Source organism: Mytilus californianus, unplaced genomic scaffold, assembly GCF_021869535.1.
Source record: "Mytilus californianus isolate M0D057914Y unplaced genomic scaffold, xbMytCali1.0.p SCAF_5, whole genome shotgun sequence".
Classification (NCBI taxonomy): Eukaryota; Metazoa; Mollusca; class Bivalvia; order Mytilida; family Mytilidae; genus Mytilus; species Mytilus californianus.
In genome coordinates this window covers 64,401,497-64,428,220 of record NW_026262701.1, presented here as the reverse complement: position 1 = coordinate 64,428,220, position 26,724 = coordinate 64,401,497, and the positions used below count along the sequence as shown (strand labels likewise).

Sequence of the window (26,724 nt, the reverse complement as noted above, 5' to 3'; positions counted from 1 at the left end):
GAATTTAAAAAAAAAAAAAAGAAAAAGAAAAAAAGAAAAAAAAAAATGTTTTGGAAAACTTGTAAAAGGTTAAGATCCCCACCTCTAAACCATATATATTCTTGTATGGGACAATAAAACAAATCAATTGAAATTTAGGGGAAGTCCCCTGGGATAACCCCCACCCCTTTTTTTAGCTCACCTGACCTGAAAGGTCAAGTGAGCTTTTCTCATCACTTGGCGTCCGTCGTCAGTCGTCCGTAAACTTTTACAAAAATCTTCTCCTCTGAAACTACTGGGCCAAATGCACCCAAACTTTGCCACAATCATCATTCAAGTATCTAGTTTAAAAAATGTGTCCGATGACCTGGCGAACCAACCAAGATGGCCGCCATGGCTAAAAATAGAACATAGGGGTAAAATGTAGATTTTGGCTTATATCTCTGAAACCAAAGCATTTAGAGCAAATCTGACATAGGGCAAAATTGTTTATCAGGTCAAGATCTATCTGCCCTGAAATTTTCAGATGAATCTGACAACCCGTTGTTGGGTTGCTGCCCCTGAATTGGTAATTTTAAGGAAATTTTGCTGTTTTTGGTTATTATCTTGAATATTATTATAGATAGAGATAAACTGTATACAGCAATAATGTTCAGCAAAGTAAGATCTACAATTAAGTCAACTTGACCAAAATGGTCAGTTGACCCCTTAAGGAGTTATTGCCCTTTATAGTCAATTTTTAACCATTTTTCGTAAATTTTTGTAATCTTTTACAAAAATCTTCTCCTCTGAAACTACTAAGACAAATTTAACCAAACTTGTCCACAATCATCATTAGGGTATCTCGTTTAAAAAATGTGTCCGATGACCCCGCCCGCGAACCAAGATGGCTGACATGGCTAAAAAATAGTACATAGGGTAAAATGCAGTTTTTGGCTTATATCTCTGAAACCAAAGCATTTAGAGCAAATCTGACATAGGGCAAAATTGTTTATCAGGTCAAGATCTATCTGCCCTGAAATTTTCAGATGAATCTGACAACCCGTTGTTGGGTTGCTGCCCCTGAATTGGTAATTTTAAGGAAATTTTGCTGTTTTTGGTTATTATCTTGAATATTATTATAGATAGAGATAAACTGTATACAGCAATAATGTTCAGCAAAGTAAGATCTACAATTAAGTCAACTTGACCAAAATGGTCAGTTGACCCCTTAAGGAGTTATTGCCCTTTATAGTCAATTTTTAACCATTTTTCGTAAATTTTTGTAATCTTTTACAAAAATCTTCTCCTCTGAAACTACTAAGACAAATTTAACCAAACTTGTCCACAATCATCATTAGGGTATCTAGTTTTAAAAATGTGTCCGATGACCCCGCCCGCGAACCAAGATGGCTGACATGGCTAAAAAATAGTACATAGGGTAAAATGCAGTTTTTGGCTTATATCTCTGAAACCAAAGCATTTAGAGCAAATCTGACATACTGTATAATTGTTTATCAGGTCAAGATCTATCTGCCCTGAAATTTTCAGATGAATTGGTCAACCAGTTGTTGGGTTGCTGCCCCTGAATTGGTAATTTTAAGGAAATTTTGCCGTTTTTGGTTATTATCTTGAATATTATTATAGATAGAGATAAACTGTATACAGCAATAATGTTCAGCAAAGTAAGATCTACAATTAAGTCAACTTGACCAAAATGGTCAGTTGACCCCTTAAGGAGTTATTGCCCTTTATAGTCAATTTTTAACCATTTTTCGTAAATTTTTGTAATCTTTTACAAAAATCTTCTCCTCTGAAACTACTAAGACAAATTTAACCAAACTTGTCCACAATCATCATTAGGGTATCTCGTTTAAAAAATGTGTCCGATGACCCCGCCCGCGAACCAAGATGGCCGACATGGCTAAAAAATAGTACATAGGGTAAAATGCAGTTTTTGGCTCATATCTCTGAAACCAAAGCATTTAGAGCAAATCTGACATAGGGTAAAATTGTTTATCAGGTCAAGATCTATCTGCCCTGAAATTTTCAGATGAATTGGACAACCCGTTGTTGGGTTGCTGCCCCTGAATTGGTAATTTTAAGGAAATTTTGCCGTTTTTGCCGAGCCTTCGACTTTAGTCGAAAAAGCGAGACATAGCGATCCTACATTCCGTCGGCGTCGTCGTCGTCGTTGTCGTCGGCGGCGTCCACAAATATTCACTCTGTGGTTAAAGTTTTTAAAATTTTAATAACTTTCTTAAACTATCCAGGATTTCTACCAAACTTGGACAGAAGCTTGTTTATGATCATAAGATAGTATCCAGAAGTAAATTTTGTAAAAATAAAATTCCATTTTTTCTGTATTTTACTTATAAATGGACTTAGTTTTTCTGCCGGGAAATTTTACATTCACTCTGTGGTTAAAGTTTTTAAAATTTGAATAACTTTCTTAAACTATCCTGGGTTTGTACCAAACTTGGACAGAAGCTTGTTTATGATCATAAGATAGTATCCAGGAGTAAATTTTGTAAAAAAAATAAATCCATTTTTTCCTTATTTTATTTTTAAATGGACTTAGATTTTCTGCCAGGAAACAACACATTCACTCTGTGGTTAAAGTTTTTAAAATTTTAATAACTTTCTTAAACTATTTTGGATTTGTACCAAACTTGGACAGAAGCTTGTTTATTATCAAAAGCTAGAATCTAGAAGAAAATTTTGTAAAAAAATAAATCCATTTTTTCTGTATTTTACTTTTAAATGGACTTGGATTTTCTGCAAGGAAAAAACACATTCACTCTGTGGTTAAAGTTTTTAAAATTTTAATAACTTTCTTATACTATTTTGGATTTGTACCAAACTTGGACAGAAGCTTGTTTATGATCAAATACTAGTATCTAGAAGGAAATTTTGTTTTCTTCCAGTTAACATTACATTCAGTCTGCAGTTAAAGTTTTTAAACATTTATTAGATTCATAAACTATCCTGGATTTTTACCAAACTTGGACAGAAGCTTCTTACAATCAAAAGATAGTATCAAGTGAAATATTTTTATTGATTTACTTCCTCATTTTTGTTGAGCCTGCGATTAACAGAAAAAGTAGGTGAGACACTCGGTTCCGCGGAACCCTTACGAATTTTTGGTTATTATCTTGAATATTATTATAGATAGAGATAAACTGTATACAGCAATAATGTTCAGCAAAGTAAGATCTACAATTAAGTCAACTTGACCAAAATGGTCAGTTGACCCCTTAAGGAGTTATTGCCCTTTATAGTCAATTTTTAACCATTTTTCGTAAATTTTTGTAATCTTTTACAAAAATCTTCTCCTCTGAAACTACTAAGACAAATTTAACCAAACTTGTCCACAATCATCATTAGGGTATCTTGTTTAAAAAATGTGTCCCATGACCCCGCCCGCGAACCAAGATGGCCGACATGGCTAAAAATAGAACATAGGGGTAAAATGTAGATTTTGGCTTATATCTCTGAAACCAAAGCATTAAGAGTAATCTGACATAGGGTAAAACTGATTATCAGGTCAAGATCTATCTGCCCTGAAATTTTCAGACCAATCAGGCAACACGTTGTTGGGTTGCTGCCCCTGAATTGGTAATTTTAAGAAAATTTTGCAGCTTTTGGTTATTATCTTGAATTTTATTATAGATTATAGAACTGTTAACAGCAATAATGTACAGCAAAGTAAGAACTACAAATAAGTCAACATGACCAAAATTGTCAATTGACCCCTTAAGGAGTTATTGCCCTTTATAGTCAATTTTTTACAATTTTTTCATAAATTTTGTAAATTTTTGTAAATTTTTTACAAAATATTTTCCACTGTAACTACTGGGCCAAGTTCATTATAGATAGAGATAATTGTAAGCAGCAAGAAAGTTCAGTAAAGTAAGATCTACAAACACATCACCATCACCAAAACACAATTTTGTCATGAATCCATCTTTGTCCTTTGTTTAATATGCACATATACCAAGGTGAGCGACACAGGCTCTTTAGAGCCTCTAGTTTTGAAAACTTGTAAACAGTCAAGATCCCCACCCTGAAACCATATATATTCTTGTATGTTACAATAAAACAAATCAAAGGAAACAAAAGTCAAGTCCCCTGGGGTCATCCCCACCTTCTTTCTGTTTAAGAACTTGTAAACGGTCGAGATCCCCACCCCTAAACCATATATATTCTTGTATGGGACAATAAAACTAATCAAATGAAATATAGGGGAAGTCCATTGGGGTAACCCCTACCCCCTTTTTTTTGATAACTTGTAAACAGTCAAGATTCCAACCCAGAAACCATATATATTCTTGTATGGGACAATATATCAAATCAAATGAAATATAAGGGAAGTCCACGGGGGTAAACCCTACCCCTTTCTTTTTGAAAACTTGTAAACGGTTCAGATCCCCACCCCTAAACCATATATATTTTACAGGGACAATAAAATAAAGCAAATTAAATTTAGGGGAAGTCCCCTGGGGTAACCCCTACTCTCCTTTTTAGCTCACCTGGCCCGACCTGACCTGCCTCTAGTTTAGCTCACCGGGGCCCTTCGGGCCCCATGTGATCTTATGCCATCACTTGGCGTCTGTCGTCTGTCGTTGTAAACTATTTCAAAAATCTTCTCATCTGAAACTACTGGGCCAAATACCTTCAAACTTTAACTAAATGTTCCTTAGGGTATCTAGTTTATAAATTGTATCCGAAGTTTTGATCCACCGACAAACATGGCCGCCATGGCTAAAAATAGAACATAGGGGTCAAATGCAGTTTTTGGCTTATATCTCAAAAACTTAGGCTTTTAGAGCAAATCTGACATGGGGGTAAAATTGTTCAATTGGTCAAGATCTATCAGCTCTGAAATTTTCAGACAAATCGAACAACCCATTTTTGTGTTGCTGCCACCGAATTGGTAGTTTTAAAAAAATTTTGCAGTTTTTATACGACCGCAAAAAAAATTTTGTGGACGTATATTGGTATGACGTCGTCATCGTCGTTGTCCGAAGACACATTAGTTTTCACACTACAAAAAAGTTAATATGACCATAATTGTCAATTGAGCCCTTAAGGAGTTATTGCCCTTTAAAGACAATTTTACACAATTTGTTCATCAAGTTTGCTAACATTTAAAAATCTTCTCCTCTGAAACTACTGGGCCAATTACCTTCAAACTTTAACTAAATGTTCCTTAGGGTATCTTAATTATAAATTGTATCCGAAGTTTGTATCCATCGACAAACATGGCCGCCATGGCTAAAAATAGAACATAAGGGTCAAATGCAGTTTTTGGCTTATATCTCAAAAACCAAATCTTTTAGAGCAAATGTGACATGGGGGTAAAATTGTTTAATTGGTCAAGATCTATCGGCCCTGAAATTTTCAGACGAATTGAACAACCCATTGTTGGGTTGCTGCCACCGAATTGGTAGTTTTAAAAAAATTTTGCAGTTTTTATACGACCGCAAAAAAAATTTTGTGGACGTATATTGGTATGACGTCGTCATCGTCGTCGTCCGAAGACACATTAGTTTTCACACTCTAACTTTAGTTTAAGTGAATGGATCTCTATGAAATTTTACCATAAGGTTCAATACCACAAAAGGAAGGTGGGGATTGATTTTGGGGGTTATGGTACCCACAGTTAAGGAATTAGGGGCCAAAAATAAGCATTTTTATACGACCGCAAAAAAATTTTTGTGGTCGTATAATGGTATGACGTTGGCGTCTTCGTCGTCGTCGTTGTTGTCGTCCCGGCGTCGTCCGAAGACACATTGGTTTTCGCACTCTAACTTTAGTTTAAGTGAATGGATCTCTATGAAATTTTACCACAAGGTTCAATACCACAAAAGGAAGGTTGGGATTGATTTTGGGGGTTATGGTACCAACAGTAAAGGAATTAAGGGCCAAAAATAAGCATTTTTGTAACTTCCAGACATAACTTGTGTGTTAGTGTATGGATATCTCTGACATTGTACCACAAGGTTCCATATCACAAAAGGAATGCTGGGATTGATTTTGGGGGTAATTGCCTCAAAATTTTAGGAATTACGGGCCAAAAAAGGGGCAAAAAACAAGCATTTTTCTAGTTTCATGACAATAACTTGTGTGTAAGTGTATGGATCTTTCTGAAATTGTACTACAAGGTTCCATATCACAAAGGGAAAGCTGGAATTGAGTTTGGAGGTAATTGCCGAAACGTTTAGGAATTGGGGGCCAAATAAGGGGCCAAAAATAAGCATTTTTCTAGTTTCCAGACAATAACTTGTGTTCAAGTGTATGGATCTCTCTGAAATTGTACTGCAAGGTACCATACCACAAAGGGAAGGCTGGGATTGATTTTGCGGGTAATTCCTTCAAAATTTTAGTAAATAGGGGCCATAAAAGGGCAAAAAAACAAGCATTTTTATACGACCGCAAAAAAATTTTTGTGGTCGTATATTGGTATGACGTTGGCGTCGTCGTCGTCCGGCGTCGTCGTCGTCGTCTGCCGTCGTCCGAAGACACATTGGTTTTCGCACTCTAACTTTAGTTTAAGTGAATGGATCTTTATGAAATTTTACCACAAGGTTCAATACCACAAAAGGAAGGTTGGGATTGATTTTGGGGGTTATGGTAATAACAGTAAAGGAATTAGGGGCCAAAAAGGGGCCAAAAATAAGCATTTTTGTAACTTCCAGACATAACTTGTGTGTAAGTGTATGGATCTCTCTGACATTGTACCACAAGATTCCATATCACTAAAGGAATGCTGGGATTGATTTTGGGGGTAATTGCCTCCAAATTTTAGGAATTAGGGGCCAAAAAAGGGGCAAAAAACAAGCATTTTTCTAGTTTCATGACAATAACTTGTGTGTAAGTGTATGGATCTTTCTGAAATTGTACTACAAGGTTCCATATCACAAAGGGAAAGCTGGGTTTGAGTTTGGGGGTAATTGCCCTAAACGTTTAGGAATTTGGGGCCAAAAAACACATTTTTTTCTAGTTTCCAGACAATAACTTGCGTTCAAGTGTATGGATCTCTCTGAAATTGTACTGCAAGGTACCATACCACAAAGGGAAGGCTGGGATTGAGTTTGGGGGTGATGAATCATAATGGGGGTTCAAAAAATTTTGGGGGGGGATTTATTTTTTTTTCCTTTTTTTTCTTTTTTTTCCTTTTTTGTTTCTTTTAAAATTTTCCATTTTAAGTTGGTTATTTCTGATTTATATTTAAAATCAAATAATAATGATATGGTAGGAGATACACACCAAACAGGATGTGTAAATTATTATATAATAAGTATTGTGCAATAGCAAGAAATTTTCAATTGCACAGTATTGCACAATAGCAAGAAATCTTCAATTGCACAGTATTGCGCAATAGCAAGAAATCTTCAATTGCACAGTATTGCGCAATAGCAAGAAATATCCAATAGCACAATATTGCGCAATAGCAAGAAATTGTCAATTGTACAGTATTGCGCAATAGCAAGAAATATTTAATAGCACAGGATTGTGCAAAAGAAGATACTTCCTATAAATTGCTTATTTCTTGACCAATTTCAATGGGGTTTTATTCTTGATTTCATGGGGTTCTTTAATATGCTGAATCTAACCGTGTATTTAGTTTTTGGATTTTGGGCCCTGTTTTTAAATTGGTCCACATTGAGGTCCAAAGGGTCCAAAATTAAACTTTGTTTGATTTCATCAAAAATTGAATTATTGGGGTTCTTTGATATGCCGAATCTAACTGTATATTTAGATTCTTAAATTTTGGTTCCGTTTTCAATTTGGTCTACATTAAGGTCCAAAGGGTCCAAAATTAAACTTAGTTTGATTTTAACAAAAATTGAATTCTTAGGGTTCTTTGATATGCTGAATCTAAACATGTATTTAGATTTTTGATTATGGGCCCAGTTTTCAAGTTGGTCCAAATCGGGGTCCAAAATTAAACTTTGTTTGATTTCAACAAAAATTGAATATATGGGGTTCCTTGATATGCTGAATCTAACCATGTATTTAGATTTTTGATTTTTGGGCCCCGTTATCAACTTTGTCCACATTGAGGTCAAAAGGGTCCAAAATTAAACTTTGTTTGATTTCATCAAAAATTGAATTATTGGGGTTCTTTGATATGCCGAATCTAACCATGTATTTAGATTCTTAATTTTTGGTTCCGTTTTCAAATTGGTCTACATTAAGGTCCAAAGGGTCCAAAATTAAACTTAGTTTGATTTTAACAAAAATTGAATTCTTAGGGTTCTTTGATATGCTGAATCTAAACATGTATTTAGATTTTTGATTATGGGCCCAGTTTTCAAGTTGGTCCAAATCGGGGTCCAAAATTAAACTTTGTTTGATTTCAACAAAAATTGAATATATGGGGTTCTTTGATATGCTGAATCTAACCATGTATTTAGATTTTTGATTTTTGGGCCCCGTTATCAACTTTGTCCACATTGAGGTCAAAAGGGTCCAAAATTAAACTTTGTTTGATTTCATCAAAAATTGAATTCTTGGGGTTCTTTGATATGCTGAATCTAACCATGTATTTAGATTTTGGATATTGGACCATAATAGGTGAATGTCCAATTTAAAATTTTTAAGTTCTTAGACCACATTCAATCTGTGTTAGAAACCTATGCTGTGTCAAATATTTAATCACAATCCAAATCCAAAGCTGTATCAAGCTTGAATGTTGTGTCCATACTTCCCCCAACTGTTCAGGGTTCGACCTCTGCGGTCGTATCAAGCTGCGCCCTGCGGAGCATTTTATTCTAGTTTCAGGACAATAACTTGTGTTTAAGTGTATGGATCTTTCTGAAATTGTACTACAAGGTTCCATATCACAAAGGGAAAGCTGGGTTTGAGTTTGGGGGTAATTGCCGAAACGTTTAGGAATTTTGGGCCAAAAAAGGGGCCAAAAATAAGCATTTTTCTAGTTTCCAGACAATAACTTGTGTTCAAGTGTATGGATCTCTCTGAAATTGTACTGCAAGGTACCATACCACAAAGGGAAGGCTGGGATTGAGTTAAGGGGTGATGAATCATAAGGGGGTTCAAAAAATTTGGGTGGGGGGGATTTTTATTTTTTTCCTTTTTTTTTTCTTTTAAAATTTTCCATTTTAAGTTGGTTATTTCTGATTTATATTTTAAAGCAAATAATAATGATATGGTAGGAGATACACACCAAACAGGATGTGTAAATTATTATATAATAAGTATTGTGCAATAGCAAGAAATTTTCAATTGCACAGTATTGCACAATAGCAAGAAATCTTCAATTGCACAGTATTGCGCAATAGCAAGAAATCTTCAATTGCACAGTATTGCGCAATAGCAAGAAATATCCAATAGCACAATATTGCGCAATAGCAAGAAATTGTCAATTGTACAGTATTTCGCAATAGCAAGAAATATTCAATTGCACAGTATTGTGCAAAAGAAGATACTTCGTATAAATTGCTTATTTCTTGACCAATTTCAATGGGGTTTTATTCTTGAGTTCTTGGGGTTCTTTAATATGCTGAATCTAACCGTGTATTTAGTTTTAGGATTTTGGGCCCTGTTTTTAAATTGGTCCACATTGAGGTCCAAAGGGTCCAAAATTAAACTTTGTTTGATTTCATCAAAAATTGAATTATTGGGGTTCTTTGATATGCCGAATCTAACCGTGTATTTAGATTCTTAATTTTTGGTTCCGTTTTCAAATTGGTCTACATTAAGGTCCAAAGGGTCCAAAATTAAACTTAGTTTGATTTTAACAAAAATTGAATTCTTAGGGTTCTTTGATATGCTGAATCTAAACATGTATTTAGATTTTTGATTTTTGGGCCCCGTTATCAACTTTGTCCACATTGAGGTCAAAAGGGTCCAAAATTAAACTTTGTTTGATTTCATCAAAAATTGAATTCTTGGGGTTCATTGATATGCTGAATCTAACCATGTATTTAGATTTTTGGTATTGGACCATAATAGGTGAATGTCCAATTTAATATTTTTTAGGTTCTTAGACCACATTCATTCTGTGTCAGAAACCTATGCTGTGTCAAATATTTAATCACAATCCAAATGCAAAGCTGTATCAAGCTTGAATGTTGTGTCCATACTTGCCCCAACTGGTCAGGGTTCGACCTCTGCGGTCGTATCAAGCTGCGCCCTGCAGAGCATTTTATTGTAACTCCAGACATAACTTGTGGGTAAGTGTATGGATCTCTCTGACATTGTACCACAAGGTTCCATATCACAAAGGGAATGCTGGGATTGATTTTGCGGGTAATTGCCTCCAAATTTTAGGAATTAGGGGCCAAAAAGGGGCAAAAAACAAGCATTTTTCTAGTTTCATGACAATAACTTGTGTTCAAGTGTATGGATCTCTGTGACATTGATTCACAAGGTTCCATATCACAAAGGGAATGCTGGGATTGATTTTGGGGGTAATTGCTTCCAAATTTTAGGAATGAGGGGCCAAAAAGGGGCAAAAAACAAGCATTTTTCTAGTTTCATGACAATAACTTGTGTGTTAGTGTATGGATCTTTATGAAATTGTACTACAAGGTTCCATATTACAAAGGGAAAGCTGGAATTAAGTTTTGGGGTAATTGCCCAAAAAAGTTTAGGAAAAAGGGGCCAAAAATAAGCATTTTTCTAGTTCCCAGACAATAACTTGTGTTCAAATGTATGATTCTCTCTGAAATTGTACTGCAAGATACCATACCACAAAGGGAAGGCTGGGATTGATTTTGGGGGTAATTCCTTCAAAATTTTAGTAAATAGGGGCCATAAAAGGGCAAAAAAACAAGCATTTTTCTAGTTTCAGGACAATAACTTGTGTGTAAGTGTAGGGATCTTTATTAAATTGTACTGCAAAGTTCCATATCACAAAGGGAAAGCTGGGTTTGAGTTTGGGGGTAATTGCCCTAAACGTTTAGGAATTTGGGGCCAAAAAGGGGCCAAAAAACAAGCATTTTTCTAGTTTCCAGACAATAACTTGTGTTCAAGTGTATGGATCTCTCTGAAATTGTACTGCAAGGTACCATACCACAAAGGGAAAGCTGGGATTGAGTTTGGGGATGATGAATCATAAGGGGGTTCAAAAAATTGGGGGGATTTATTTTTCCTTTTTTTCTTTAAAATTTTCCATTTTAAATTGGTTATTTCTGATTTATATATAAAAGCAAATAATAATGATATGGTTTGAATAGGTAAATTAAAAATTTTTAAGTTCTTAGACCACTTTCATTCTGTGTGAGAAACCTATGCTGTGTCAAATATTTAATTACAATCCAAATTCAGTGCTGTATCAAGCTTGAATGTTGTGTCCATACTTGCCCCAACTGTTCAGGGTTCGACCTCTGCGATCGTATCAAGCTGCGCCCCAGCGGAGCATTTTATTTGTTATTATTTTGAATATTATTATAGATATATATAAACTTTAAGCAGCAATAATGTTCAGCAAAGTAAGATCTACAAAAAAGTTAATATGACCATAATTGTCAATTGAGCCCTTTAGGAGTTATTGCTCTTTAAAGACAATTTTACACAATTTGTTCATCAAGTTTGCTAACATTTAAAAATCTTCTGCTCTGAAACTACTAGGCCAATTACCTTTAAACTTTTACTAAATGTTCCTTAGGGTAACTTGTTTATAAATTGTATCCGAAGTTTGTATCCATCGACAAACATGGCCGCCATGGCTAAAAATAGAACATAAGGGTCAAATGCAGTTTTTGGCTTATATCTCAAAAACTAAATCTTTTAGAGCAAATGTGACATGGAGTAAAATTGTTTAATTGTGCAAGATCTGTTGGCCCTGAAATTTTCAGATAAATCGAACAACCCATTGTTGGGTTGCTGCCACCGAATTGGTAGTTTTAAAAAAATTTTGCAGTTTTTATACGACCGCTAAAAAATTTTGCGGTCGTATATTGGTATGACGTTGGCGTAGTCGTCAGTGTCGTCCGAATACACATTGATTCCGCACTCTAACTTTAGTTTAAGTGAATGGATCTCTATGAAATTTTACCATAAGGTTCAATACCACAAAAGGAAGGTTGGGATTGATTTTGAGGGTTATGGTACCAACAGTTAAGGAATTAGGGGCCAAAAATAAGCATTTTTGTAACTTCCAGACATTACTTGTGTGTTAGTGTATGGATCTCTCTGACATTGTACCACAAGGTTCCATATCAAGAAGGGAATGCTGGGATTGATTTTGGGGGTAATTGTCTCAAAATTTTAGGAATTAGGGGCCAAAAACAAGCATTTTTCTAGTTTCATGACAATAACTTGTGTGTAAGTATATGGATCTCTCTGAAATTGTACTACAAGGTTCCATATCACAAAGGGAAAGCTGGAATTGAGTTTGGGGGAAATTGCCCAAAACGTTTAGGAATAAGGGGCCAAAAATAAGCATTTTTCTAGTTTCCAGACAATAACTTGTGTTCAAGTGTATGGATCTCTCTGAAATTTTACTGCAAGGTACCATACCACAAAGGGAAGGCTGGGATTGAGATTGGGGTTGATGAATCATAAGGGGGTTCAAAAAATTTGGGGGGAGGGATTTCTTTTTCCTTTTTTTTTCTTTAAAATTTTTCATTTTAAATTGGTTATTTCTGATTTATATATAAAAGCAAATAATAATGATATGGTTTGAATAGGTAAATTAAAAATTTATAAGTTCTTAGACCACATTCATTCTGTGTCAAAAACCTATGCTGTGTCAAATATTTAATCACAATCCAAATTCAGTGTGTATCAAGCTTGAATGTTGTGTCCATACTTGCCCCAACTGTTCAGAGTTCGACCTCTGCGGTCGTATCAAGCTGCGCCCAACGGAGCATTTTATTTGTTATTATTTTGGATATGACTATAGATATATGTAAACTGTAAGCAGCAATAATGTTCATCAAAGTAAGATCTACAAAGAAGTTAATATGACCAAAATTGTCAATTGACCCCTTAAGGAGTTATTGCCCTTTAAAGACAATTTTACACAATTTGTTCATTAAGTTTGCTAACATTTAAAAATCTTCTCCTCTGAAATACAGGTGAGTGATTCAGGCTCTTGAGAGCCTCTTGTTTTGAAAACTTGTAAACGGTCAAGATCCACACCGCGAAACCATATATATCTTGTATGTTACAATAAAACAAATGAAATGAAATAAAAGGGGTCATTCCCACCTTCTTCCTGTTTAAGAACTTGTAAATGGTCGAGATCCTCGCCCCTAAACCATATATATCCTTGTATGGGACAAAAAAACAAATCATATGAAATAAAGGGCAGGTCCCCTGGGAAAATTAATCAGTTTGTGTGTGTTATATTTGAACATAAATTAAATATATATAGGGTTCTTTCAAGTGCTGAATCTGAACTTGTTATTAATTAGATAATAATCTATTTTTATTATGAGATAAAGTTTTTGACATTGATAGATAAGTTGCAGATCTGTATTATTTTTTGACACATGAAAGAAACAATATTAGCAACTATTAATTGAATTTGATTATGATATGGAAATATATATAACATCATATCTGATTTTAGAGAAGTATTTTGCTGGTTTTTTACTGGTTTATGGAAATAAGTTTGAGTTATTTGTTTTGAAAAGTGATGTGTTTAATTGATAGATATAAAATCATATCTAATTTTAGAGATTTATGAGTGGTTAAGTCATATCTAATTTTAGAGAATTATTTTGGTGTTTTGTTACTGGTTCATGGAAATAAATTTGAGTTATTGGCAAAATATCATTGGTAAATTGTTTGAAACTTTTGATGACTTGTCTTATCTCACAATAAAAATTGGAGTGACAGATTTATTTGAAAATTATCAATTTCCTAAGTGGTGATGATTATAAGCTATATTATTAGACATTTTGAAGATTATTACATTATTAATTATTAATTATAATAATAATAATAATAAATTCTTTATTTAAAGAGGGTAAACTCAGTTAGTTACAATAAACTAATCTTCCCTGAGGCCCTCACATACAAATTACAATACAATCAAAAACAGATATTTACACATAGTTAATTTACAGTCAATTAGTTCAATGTAATATTACTAACATAATAAGATAAAAGGCTGTTCAAGATGTACATGTAGTCAAAAAATCAAATACAAATAAAAATAAAAGAATATACAAACACATTGTAGAAAATATAATCTTATCAGGACTGTGTTAAGTACTTCTTGATACTTTGTTTAAAAGTATAAGTGTTTTGAGCTTTACGCATTTTGTGTGGTAGTCCATTCCATAACACTGATCCAGAATAAACAAAAGATTTCTTAAATAGCTCAGCTTTTGGCTTAGGAACTATCAGATTACCTTGAGTGACGCCTCTCAGGGAGTAAGGATTATTATCTGATTTCAGTTTAAACTTTTGAACTAGGTACATTGGTGCTTCCATACGGATACATTTATATAGAAGTAAATATTTGTGGTATTTTATTCTATTGTCAACTGTCATCCACCCAAGTTTTTTAATTAAGGGGGCTGAGGGGGATAAAGGATCTGCATCTAGAATTAAACTTGCTGCCCTTTTTTTGAGTTTTAAAATTCTTGCTATCCCTTCATTTTTACATTCACCAATTAGATCTGGGTTATATCTTAGCATATGATAATCATTGGAGTGACAGATTTATTTGAAAAATTTCTGTTTCCTGATAAGATCTGTAGGACTGTATATATAAAGTTTGACATTTACTAGTAGGACTGTATAAATGAAGTTTGAACTTTACTGTTCATTATTAGACATTTTGTAGATAATTAAGTCTCCCTAAACCATATATATTCTTACCCCCACCCCCCTTCCATTTGAGAATGTGCTTTTATCTTGTAAACGGTCGAGATCCTCACCCCTAAACCATATATAATCTTGAATGGCACAATAACACAAATCAAATGAAATTGAGGGGAAGACCCCTGGGGTAACCCCCACCCCCCTTTTTTTAAAAAACTTGTAAACGGTCAAGATCCCCACCCCGAAACCATATATATTCTTGTATGGGACAATAAATCAAATCAAATGAAATATAAGGCAAGTCCCTTGGGGTCACCCCCACCCCCCTCCTGTTTGAGAACTTGTAAACGGTCGAGATCCTTTCCCCTAAACCATATATATTCTTGTATGGAACAATAAAACAAATCAAATGAAATATAGGGGAAGTCCAGGGGTCACCCCCACCCCCCTTTTTTTTTGAAAACTTGTAAACAGTCAAGATCCCCACCCTGCAACCATATATATTCTTGTATTGGACAATAAAACAAATCAAATGAAATAAAAGGCGAGTCCCCTGGGGTCACACCACCCCCTCCTGTTTGAGAACTTGTAAATGGTCGAAATCCCCACCCCTAATCCATATATATTCTTGTATGGGACAATAAAACAAATCAAATCAAATATAGGGAAAGTCCATGGGGGTAACCCCCACCCCCTTTCTTTTTGATAACTTGTAAATGGTCGAGATCCCCACCCCTAAACCATATATATTCTTGAATGGGACAATAAAACAAATCAAATGAAATTGAGGGAAAGTCCCCTGGGGTAACCCCCACCCCCCTTCTTTTTGAAAACTTGTAAATGGTCAAGATCCCCACCCCGAAACCATATATATTCTTGAATGGGACAATAAAACAAACCAAATGAAATATAAGGCGAGTCCCCTTGGGTCACCCCCACCCCCACCCCCCTCCTGTTTAAGAACTTGTAAAAGGTCGAGCTTTTCATTATTAATAAGATAATACCATATTGAGGTCCAAAGGGTCCTAAATTAAACTTTTGTTTAATTTCATCAAAAATTGAATTCTTTGATTCTTTGATATGCTGATTCTAACAATGTTGGAGTGTTAAATCATATCTAATTTTAGAGAACTTAGTCATCACTGGTTGTTGTTATTATATTATTGATTATAATTTGAAAAATTGCATCATATCTTATTTTAGAGAACTATTTATCCAGTTTGAGTTATTTCCATTTGCACAGAAAATATTATGGATAAAATTAACCTGTGTTTCATTTCAACATAAATTAAATATATATATAGGGTTCTTTCAAATGCTGAATCTAAACTCTATTTAAATATTAGATTTTTAGGCCCAGTTTTCAAGTTGGTCCAAATCAGGGTCCAAAATTAAACTTTGTTTGATTCAACAAAAATTGTATTTATGGGGTTCTTTGAAATGCTGAATCTAACCATGTATTGAGAGATTTTGGATTGTGTGCTCCTTTATCAAATTGGTCCACATTGAGGTCCAAAGGGTCCAAGATTAAACTTTTTTCTGATTTCATCAAAAATTGAATTCTTGGGGTTCTTTGATATGCTGATTCTAATATGTACTTAGATTTTGGATATTGGACCATAATAGGTATTTAAATGTCCAATTTCAAATATATCAGTTCTTTGACTACATTCATTTTGTGTCACAAACCTATGATGTGTCAAATAGTCAATCACAATCCAAATTCAGAGCTGTTTTAAGTTTAAATGTAGTGTCCATACTTGCTCAACTGTTCAGGGTTCGACCTCTGCAGGATAATTCGGTTTGCTGTCTCTCTGACAGCCTCTTGTTTTCACTATAGAAAGGGTATATAAATGGTTATTCTTAAGTGAGTTTAATATTTTTTGGTGTTTTTGGGGTATTCTTGGGTGTTTTAGGGTAAATCAATAGACTGAATTTATATCATCAACTTCATTTATATCCTGTATTTGGGTCAGTAGATTTGTACAGTTCTACTAAGTTAAGCCATTTGCAACTGACTTACAGTTTGTTCTTATGTTGTGCTGTTACACCACAGTCCCAGGTTAGAGGATGGTTGGAACACTTGCAAACATTTTTAACCCCGCCCCATTCTGCATGTGCCTGTCCCAAGTCAGGAGCCTGTATTGCAGTGGTTGTTGTTTGTTGCTGTATATCATATTTGTTTTTCATATATTGTTTAGTACCTAAATCAGGCCATTAGTTTTCTCATTTGAATTGTTTTACATTTGTCATCTGGGGCCTTTAAAAGCTTGCCATGCAGTATGGGTTTTGCTCATTGTTGAAGGCCTTACAGTGACCTATAGTAGGTAACCTTTTGCGTCATTCGGTCTCTGGTGGGGAGTTGTCTCATTGGCAAACAAACCACATCTTCTTATTCTTATAATGAGAGTTAGCTGAGAACAAAACTTGACAACAAAAGATATAATTTCATCTTTCCAATTGTGAAATTTGTATTATTATGTAGCAATATTCCAGCAGCACTTCCATATGAGTAAATATCTCCCAGTTGATAAGATATTCTAGAGCTTGTGTGTCTTATCATAATTTATGATAGAGGATTGCTGCTTATAATTATAAGGAAGATATTGAACCATGAGGTTCCTAGTGGTAAAGTTGGAAGTCATTCCATCAAAAGTTTTACAAACAACATCTGATTTGTTTTACCTTTATCGAATATCTGTGTCACAGATAACCACAAATATGTTCCGATTGTTATAGACACTCTCCTGTCCTCTTTTTATACGACCGCAAAAAAAATTTTGTGGTCGTATATTGGTATGACGTCGGCGTCGTCGTCGTCCGAAGACACATTAGTTTTCGCACTCTAACTTTAGTTTAAGTGAATGGATCTCTCTGACATTTTACCATAAGGTTCAATACCACAAAAGGAAGGTGGGGATAGATTTTGGGGGTTATGGTACCCACAGTTAAGGAATTAGGGGCCAAAAAGGGGTAAAAAATAAACATTTTTGTAACTTCCAGACATAACTTGTGTGTAAGTGTATGGATCTCTCCGACATTGTACCACAAGGTTCCATATCAAAAAGGGAATGCTGGGATTGATTTTGGGGGTAATTGCCTCCAAATTTTAGGAATTAGGGGCCAAAAAGGGGCAAAAAACAAGCATTTTTTTTGTTTCATGACAATAACTTGTGTGTAAGTGTATGGTTCTTTATGATATTATACTACAAGGTTCCATATCACAAAGAGAAAGCTGGAATTGAGTTTGGGGGTAATTGCCCAAAAAGTTAAGGAATAAGGGGCCAAAAATAAGCATTTTTCTAGTTTCCAGACAATAACTTGTGTGCAAATGTATGGATCTCTCTGAAATTGTACTGCAAGGTACCATACCACAAAGGGAAGGCTGGGATTGATTTTGGGGGTAATTCCTTTAAAATTTTAGTAATTAGGGGCCATAAAAGGGCAAAAAAACAAGCATTTTTCTAGTTTCAGGACAATAACTTGTGTGTAAGTGTATGGATTTTTATGAAATTGTACTGCAAGGTTCCATATCACAAAGGGAAAGCTGGGTTTGAGTTTGGGGGTAATTACCCTAACTTGGGGCCAAAAAGGGGCCAAAAATAAGCATTTTTCTAGTTTCCAGACAATAACTTGTGTTCAAGTGTATGGATCTCTCTGAAATTGTACTGCAAGGTACCATACCACAAAGGGAAGGCTGGGATTGAGTTTGGGGGTGATGAATCATAAGGGGTTCAAAAAATTGGGGAGATTTTTTTTTCCTTTTTTTTCCTTAAAAATTTTCCATTTTAAATTGGTCATTTCTGATTTATATATAAAAGCAAATAATAATGATATGGTTTGAATAGGTAAATCAAAAAAATTTAAGTTCTTAGACCACTTTCATTCTGTGTGAGAAACCTATGCTGTGTCAAATATTTAATTACAATCCAAATTCAGTGCTGTTTCAAGCTTGAATGTTGTGTCCATACTTGCCCCAACTGTTCAGGGTGCGACCTCTGCGGTCGTATCAAGCTGCGCCCCAGCGGAGCATTTTATTCTTGATTGTGATATCATCAAATTTGTACTTATCATCAGCAACACAGTGGGGAAGGATTTGCTTACCCTTAAGGAGCATCTGAGAACAGTATTTGATGGGGTTTGTGTTTCTCAGTTGTTAGTTTTCTTTGTTTGATTTTGAAAACTGTTATTTGTCTTTTCACTCTTTTTTGCCATAGTTTAGACGGTTTCTCTTTGACATGAATTTTATTGTCCTTTTGGTATCTTCTGCCTCTTTTTATCAACATTGATTTATAGCATGTATATTGTGGACATGTTAATTTGTTTAGTTTTACATCATCCCTCCCTTGTTCCCTGAGTTGTGAGGAATTTGATTCATACATGTTCATTTTGAAAGCTACATATTTCCCTTTTTCCCTTTTTCTATATAACAGTATAACTATTAATGTATTCTCTCCACAAGATAAATGTAGATCTCAATTTTGCTTGTCATGTTAAAAATTGCTTTGAACTCCTTTTGTCATACTGAAGGAAAAAAAATATTTTTCCAGCATCTTTTTATAAATCAGTTATACAGATTTAATAAAAAAAACAACAATTTAATTTATGTGCACTTGTTAGATTTCACTCTTTTGTTACCATGTGAAATATTTATTAATATTTGGCTATTCTATTTGTATTTCATCTTTATGACCCCGCCGTAGCGGAGGGGGCATTAAGTTTTATCCTTGTCCGTCTGTACGTCCATACGGCAGTACGTTGTACATCCGTACGTCCCAAAATTGGTTTCCGTTCTCTAACTTTAGTTTGCCTTAACCAAATGTTAGGATACTTATACACAATGCTTATTACCACAAAACACAGATCAAGTTTGAATTTTGGTGGCGTCACTTTTACATTTCTAAAGTTATGCCCCTTTACATTTTTTGTTTCCGTTCTCTAACTTAAGTTTGCCTCAACCAAATATTATGAATCTTATACACAATGCTTATTACCACAAAACTCAGATCAAGTACGAATTCTGGTAGCATCACTTTTACCGTTCTTGAGTTATGTCCCTTTATAATGTTATATGCAAGCAGTGGCATCATCTGTGTCCCATGGACACATTCCCCATTTATTATGGCACCCTCAGCGGAGTTGGGGTGACATATTGTTATTCTACATTTCTTTTTTTCTTATTATGTCCCCCGATCGACAATGTCGGGTGACATATTGCTTTTCCTCCGTTTCCTTTTTTTATTATTATTATTATGTCACCTATACGACAATGTCGGGTGAAATATTGCTTTTCCTCTGTTTCTTTATTATGGCACCCTCAACAGAGTTGGGGTGACGTATTGTTATTCTACGTTTCTTTTTATGGCACCCTCAACGGAGTTGGGGTGACGTATTGTTATTCTACGTTTCTTTTTTTTTTTTTTTTTTCTTATTATGGCACCCTCAACGGAGTTGGGGTGACATATTATTATTCTACGTTTCTTTTTAGCTCACCGGGGCCCAAAGGGCCCCATGTGAGCTTATGCCATCACTTGGCGTCCGTCGTCGTCGTAAACTATTTCAAAAATCTTCTCCTCTGAAACTACTGGGCCAATTACCTTCAAAATTTAAATAAATGTTCCTTAGGGTATCTTGTTTATTAATTGTATCCGAAGTTTGTATCCATCGACAAACATGGCCACCATGGCTAAAAATAGAACATAAGGGTAAAATGCAGTTTTTGGCTTATATCTCAAAAACTAAATCTTTTAGAGCAAATCTGACATGGGGTAAAATTGTTAATTTGGTCAAGATCTATGGGCCCTGAAATTATCAGACGAATTGAACAACCCATTGTTGGGTTGCTGCCACCGAATTGGTAGTTTTTAACAAAATTTTGCAGTTTTTATTTGTTATTATTTTGAATATTATTATAGATATATATAAACTGTAAGCAGCAATAATGTTCAGCAAAGTAAGATCTACAAAAAAGTTAATATGACCATAATTGTCAATTGACCACTTAAGGAGTTATTGCCCTTTAAAGACAATTTTACACAATTTGTTCATCAAGTTTGCTAACATTTAAAAATCTTCTCTGAAACTACTGGGCCAATCACCTTCAAACTTTAACTAAATGTTCCTTAGGGTATCTTGTTTATAAATTGTATCCGAAGTTTGTATCCATTGACAAACATGGCCGCCATGGCTAAAAATAGAACATAAGGGTCAAATGTAGTTTTTATACGCCCGTTTACGGGACGTATTATGGTATACCTCTGTCCGTCCGTTCTTCTGTCCGTCTGTCCGTCCGTCGTCAACATGTCGGACATTAACTCAAAAACACTTTAACCAATTTGCATAAAACTTTGGTGAATTGTTTATATTTATTGACGTGAGCTCCCTTTTGTTTTTTATAAATTTTAGATTTTACGTTTCCGAGTTATGGGGTTTTATTCATTAAAAAAAGGGGGATTTTCCAGTTTTCGGACAATAACTCAAGAATGCTTTCACTAACTTGCAAGAAATTGTGGTGAATTGTTTATATCTATTGACATGAGCTCCCTTTCAATTTTTATAAATTTTAGATTTACGTTTCCGAGTTAAGGGTTTTATTCAGAAAAAAAGGGGGATTTTCTAGTTTTTGGACAATAACTCAAAAATGCTGTCAGCAATTCTCATGAAACTTTGGTAAATTGTTTATATCTATTGATGTAAGCTCCCTTTTGATTTTCATAAATTTCTAATATGACTTTGAGAATTAATTGAACTTTATTTGTTTATAGTCTGAAAACAGATTTACTAAGTATTGCGCAACAGCACAGTGTATTACACAACAGCAAGAAATCTTTAATTGAATATAAATTCAATTCATATAACCAATTTCAAGTTCTTTGACTAGATTTATTCAGAAACCTATAATATGTCAAATATTTAATTACAATCCAAATTCAGACCTGTATCAAGCTTGAAAATTGTGTCCATTTTTGCCCCAACTGTTCAGGGTTGGACCTCTGCGGGCGTATCAAGCTGCGCTCAGCGAAGCAGTTTATTGGCTTATATCTCAAAAACTAAATCTTTTAGAGCAAATGTGACATGGGGTAAAATTGTTTAATTGGTCAAGATCTATCGACCCTGAAATTTTCAGACGAATCGAACAACCCATTGTTGGGTTGCTGCCACCGAATTGGTAGTTTTTAACAAAATTTTGCAGTTTTTTGTTATTATTTTAAATATTGTTATAGATATATATAAACTGTAAGAAGCAATAATGTTCAGCAAAGTAAGATCTACAAAAAAGTTAATATGACCATAATTGTCAATTGACCCCTTAAGGAGTTATTGCCCTTTAAAGACAATTTTACACAATTTGTTCATCAAGTTTGCTAACATTTAAAAATCTTCTCCTCTGAAACTACTGGGCCAATTACCTTCAAACTTTAACTAAATGTTCCTTAGGGTATCTTGTTTATTAATTGTATCCGAAGTTTGTATCCGTCGACAAACATGGCCGCCATGGCTAAAAATAGAACATAGGGGTCAAATGCAGTTTTTGGCTTATATCTCAAAAACTAAATCTTTTAGAGCAAATCTGACATGGGGCAAAATTGTTTAATTGGTCAAGATCTATGGGCCCTGAAATTATCAGACGAATCAAAACCCGTTGTTGGGTTGCTGCCACCGAATTGGTAGTTTTAACAAAATTTTGCAGTTTTTTATTTGTTATTATTTTGAATATTATTATAGATATATATAAACTGTATGCAGCAATAATGTTCAGCAAAGTAAGATCTACAAAAAAGTTTATGACCAAAATGTCAATTGACCCCTTAAGGAGTTATTGCCCTTGAAAGACAATTTTACACAATTTGTTCATCAAGTTTGCTAACATTTAAAAATCTTCTCCTCTGAAATACAGGTGAGCGATTCTGGCTCTTGAGAGCCTCTTGTTTTATGGCACCCTCAACAGAGTTGGGGTGACGTATTGTTACGGGTGACAATGTTGGGTGACATATTGCTTTTCCTCTATTTCTTTTTCCCTATTATTATTATTATTATTATGGCACCCTCAACGGAGTTGGGGTGACATACTGTTATTCTACGTTTCTTTTTTTACTTTTTAGCTCACCTGGCCCAAAGGGCCAAGTAAGCTTTTCTCATCACTTGGCGTCCGTCGTCCGTCGTCGGCGTAACTTTTTACATTTTGAACTTCTTCTAGAGAACCACTGAATGGAATGAAAACCAAACATGGCATGAATGTTCCTTATGAGGTGCTGACCAAGTGTTGTTACTTTGTAGCCGATCCATCATCCAAGATGGCCGCCAGCGGGGGACTTAGTTTAACATAGGACCCTATGGGAAATGCATACAAATGACTTCTTTTAGAGAACCACTGAATGGAATGTAACAAAACATAGCATGAATGTTCCTTACAAGGTGCTGACCAAGTGTTGTTACTTTGTAGCTGTTCCATCATCCAAAATGGCCGCCAGTGAGGGACTTAGTTTAACATAGGACCCTATGGGAAATGCATACAAATGACTTCTTTTAGAGAACCACTGAATGGAATGAAACAAAACATATCATGTTTGTTCCTTATGAGGTGTTGACCAAGTGTTGTTACTTTGTTGCCGATCCATCATCCAAGATGGCCGCCAGCAGGGGACTTAGTTTAACATAGGACCCTATGGGAAATGCATACAAATGACTTCTTTTAGAGAACCACTGAATGGAATGTAACAAAACATAGCATGAATGTTCCTTACAAGGTGCTGACCAAGTGTTGTTACTTTGTAGCTGTTCCATCATCCAAAATGGCCGCCAGTGAGGGACTTAGTTTAACATAGGCCCCTATGGGAAATGCATACAAATGACTTCTTTTAGAGAACCACTGAATGGAATGAAACAAAACATAGCGTGTTTGTTCCTTATGAGGTGCTGACCAAGTGTTGTTACTTTGTTGCCGATCCATCATCCAAGATGGCCGCCAGCGGGGGACTTAGTTTAACATAGGACCCTATGGGAAATGCATACAAATGACTTCTTTTAGAGAACCACTGAATGGAATGAAACAAAACATAGCATGAATGTTCATTAGGAGGTGCTGACCAAGTGTTGTTACTTTGTAGCCGATCCATCATCCAAGATGGCCGCCAGCAGGGGACTTAGTTTAACATAGGACTCTATGGGAAATGCATAAAAATGACTTCTTTTAGAGAACCACTGAATGGAATGAAACAAAACATAGCATGAATGTTCATTAGGAGGTGCTGACCAAGTGTTGTTACTTTGTAGCCAATCCATCATCCAAGATGGCCGCCAGCAGGGGACTTAGTTTAACATAGGACCCTATGGGAAATGCATACAAATGACTTCTTTTAGAGAACCACTGAATGGAATGAAACAAAACATAGCATGAATGTTCATTAGGAGGTGCTGACCAAGTGTTGTTAATTTGTAGCCGATCCATCATCCAAGATGGCCGCTAGCGGGGGACTTAGTTTAACATAGGACCCTATGGGAAATGCATACAAATGACTTCTTTTAGAGAACCACTGAATGGAATGTAACAAAAGATAGCATGAATGTTCCTTACAAGGTGCTGACCAAGTGTTGTTACTTTGTAGCTGTTCCATCATCCAAAATGGCCGCCAGTGAGGGACTTAGTTTAACATAGGACCCTATGGGAAGTGCATACAAATGACTTCTTTTAGAGAACCACTGAATGGAATGAAACAAAACATAGCATGAATGTTCATTAGGAGGTGCTGACCAAGTGTTGTTACTTTGTAGCCGATCCATCATCCAAAATGGCCACCAGCGAGGGACTTAGTTTAACATAGGACCCTAAGGGAAATACATACAAATGTCTTCTTTTAGAGAACCACTGAATGGAATGAAATCAAATATGGCATGAATGTTCTTTATGAGATGCTTACCAAGTGTTGTTACTTTGGTGCCGATCCACCATCCAAGATGGGCGCCAGCAGGGGACTTAGTATAACATAGGACCCTATGGGAAATACATACAAATGTCTTCTTTTAGAGAACCACAGTATGGAATCAACCCAAATATGGCATGAATGTTCTTGATGAGGTGCTGACCAAATGTTGTTACTTTGTAGCCGATCCATCATCCAAGATGGCCGCCAGCAGGGGACTTAGTTTAACATAGGACCCTATGAGAAATACATACAAATGTCTTCTTTTAGAGAACCACTGAATGGAATGATACCAAATATGGCATGAATGTTCCTTATGAGGTGCTGACCAAGTGTTGTTACTTTGTAGCTGATCCATCATCCAAGATGGCCGCTAACAGGGGACTTAGTTTAACATAGGACACTATGGGAAAAACACTCAAATGTCTTCTTTTAGAGAACCACAGAATGGAATGAAACCAAATATGGCATGAATATTACTTATGAGGTGCTGACCAAGAGTTGTTACTTTGTAGCCCATCCATCATCAGAGAAGGCCACCGGCAGGGGACTTAGTTTAACATAAGACACTATGGGAAATACATTCAAATGTCTTGTTTTAGAGAACCACTAAATAGAATGAAATAAAACAGGGTATGAATGTTCCTTTTGATTCCTTAACCAAGTGTTGTAACTTTTGTAGCTGATCCATTATTCAATTATTGTGATCTATTGTAGACCTACCTTATTAAGTAACTTTAACGGTACCAATTTTTTTTGCAACAAAGGAGTACTTATTTTCATATCAATTGTACCATTCAGGTTTTATCCAAACTGTTTTACATAAGCAAATGCCAAGTCAGGAATATGACTTTTTATCCGTTGAGATTTTTATTTTCCCATTGGATTACACTCTGACTTTCCATTTTGAATTTTCTTCAGAGTTTGGTAGCTATGTAATTTAATTTTTTCATAACCTCAAGATAATTCTATTTAAATGAGTAATTCATTAAATTTTGAAGCACATACTATTTAGTTTATAGTATATTTTCATGTCTGATTTCAGTGTATATATTGTACTTTGTTGTTTATTTTAGTTTTGCGGTATTAAGATACATTGTGGTATTAAGATAAACCGGAACTCTTCATTGAAAAAGATTACTTTGTGTGATTTGTCTTTTTTTTTTTTGAACTGGAGGGTAAGAAAATGTGATTTCAACATGTTAACTGTTATTCTATATATATGGGAACATAAGCAAAGTGTTTATCTAAAAAACATGGGTGTTCCTGATAAAAATGTACAAAAGATGAATGATATCCTGTATTTATACAGTGACAGATAAAATAACATATTACTTGTCGTTCAAAAACTCTCCACTGCCTCTTGCACGACATTAAAGTCTAGAATAGAAATGAAAGGTTACCAAAATGAAAGGTTACCAATCAAGTAGATAATTGATAAGTGGTGTAAAAAAAAACTTGTGTCGTGTTGAAAAAGAACTGGAATGTTCAATGAGATCTGTAAATCAGTTTGTCCAACATGTCCAATGGATTTTTTTTAGCTGCATATTACTTAGACTACTGTCGTAGAAACTTTGATTACATATACATATATATATATATATATATATATATATATATATTGATTGTTGCTATTTTTAGACATTATATATGTATTGTTTGTGTTGAATTTAGGCCCCTCTACAACATAACTTGTTTTACATGCACACATATAAAAATTGCATTTTTATCCAACACAATCAGAGGCATGATAGTTTGAACGTTGTTTTCAATTTAGACTTGTTTATATGTTTCAATTAAATGGAAAATGATTTAAGAATTAGACTCTGCCCATACTTTTCAAAACCAATTGAGATATAAACACTAGTGATGTTCAGTGGTTGTCGTCTGTTTATTTGGTTTTTAAGCAGTCAGGGGAACTACTTAAACAAGTGATTTCAGAATCACTCGCTCGAGTGATTTTGGCTGTGAAATATTAAAAATTTTCACACACTTTTTAAAATCACTGAAACAAGTAATTTTAGAAGTTAAAATGTAATCACTTTAATAAGTGTTTATAACATTTTCTTGATATTTATTCCCACAAGCTTGATTT

General features: G+C 34.8%; 2 protein-coding genes and 1 long non-coding RNA gene across 8 annotated transcripts in view; 2 read left to right on the top strand and 1 right to left on the bottom strand.

Moving 5' to 3' along the window:
• LOC127701252 (uncharacterized) overlaps positions 1-10,342 on the bottom strand; it is a 239,064-nt gene extending 228,722 nt beyond the window's left edge. Inside the window, exon 1 of the long non-coding RNA XR_007981955.1 lies at positions 10,000-10,342. This is a non-coding gene — a long non-coding RNA (uncharacterized LOC127701252). The remainder of the gene's footprint in view (positions 1-9,999) is intronic.
• LOC127701233 (importin-4-like) overlaps positions 1-26,724 on the top strand; it is a 997,117-nt gene that overhangs the window by 870,564 nt on the left and 99,829 nt on the right. For 3 of the 6 annotated variants that reach the window (XM_052205054.1, XM_052205053.1, XM_052205055.1), the window contains one exon: positions 2,196-3,269. The gene's annotated coding sequence lies outside the window, so the exon portion shown is untranslated. Of the gene's footprint in view, positions 1-1,981; positions 5,589-26,724 lie in introns of those variants that run through there. The other 3 variants (XM_052205057.1, XM_052205056.1, XM_052205052.1) reach the window with 3 other exon arrangements.
• Positions 1-26,724, top strand: part of LOC127701235 (GPI transamidase component PIG-T-like) — a 242,162-nt gene that overhangs the window by 178,568 nt on the left and 36,870 nt on the right. The gene's annotated exons all lie outside the window — the stretch shown is intronic.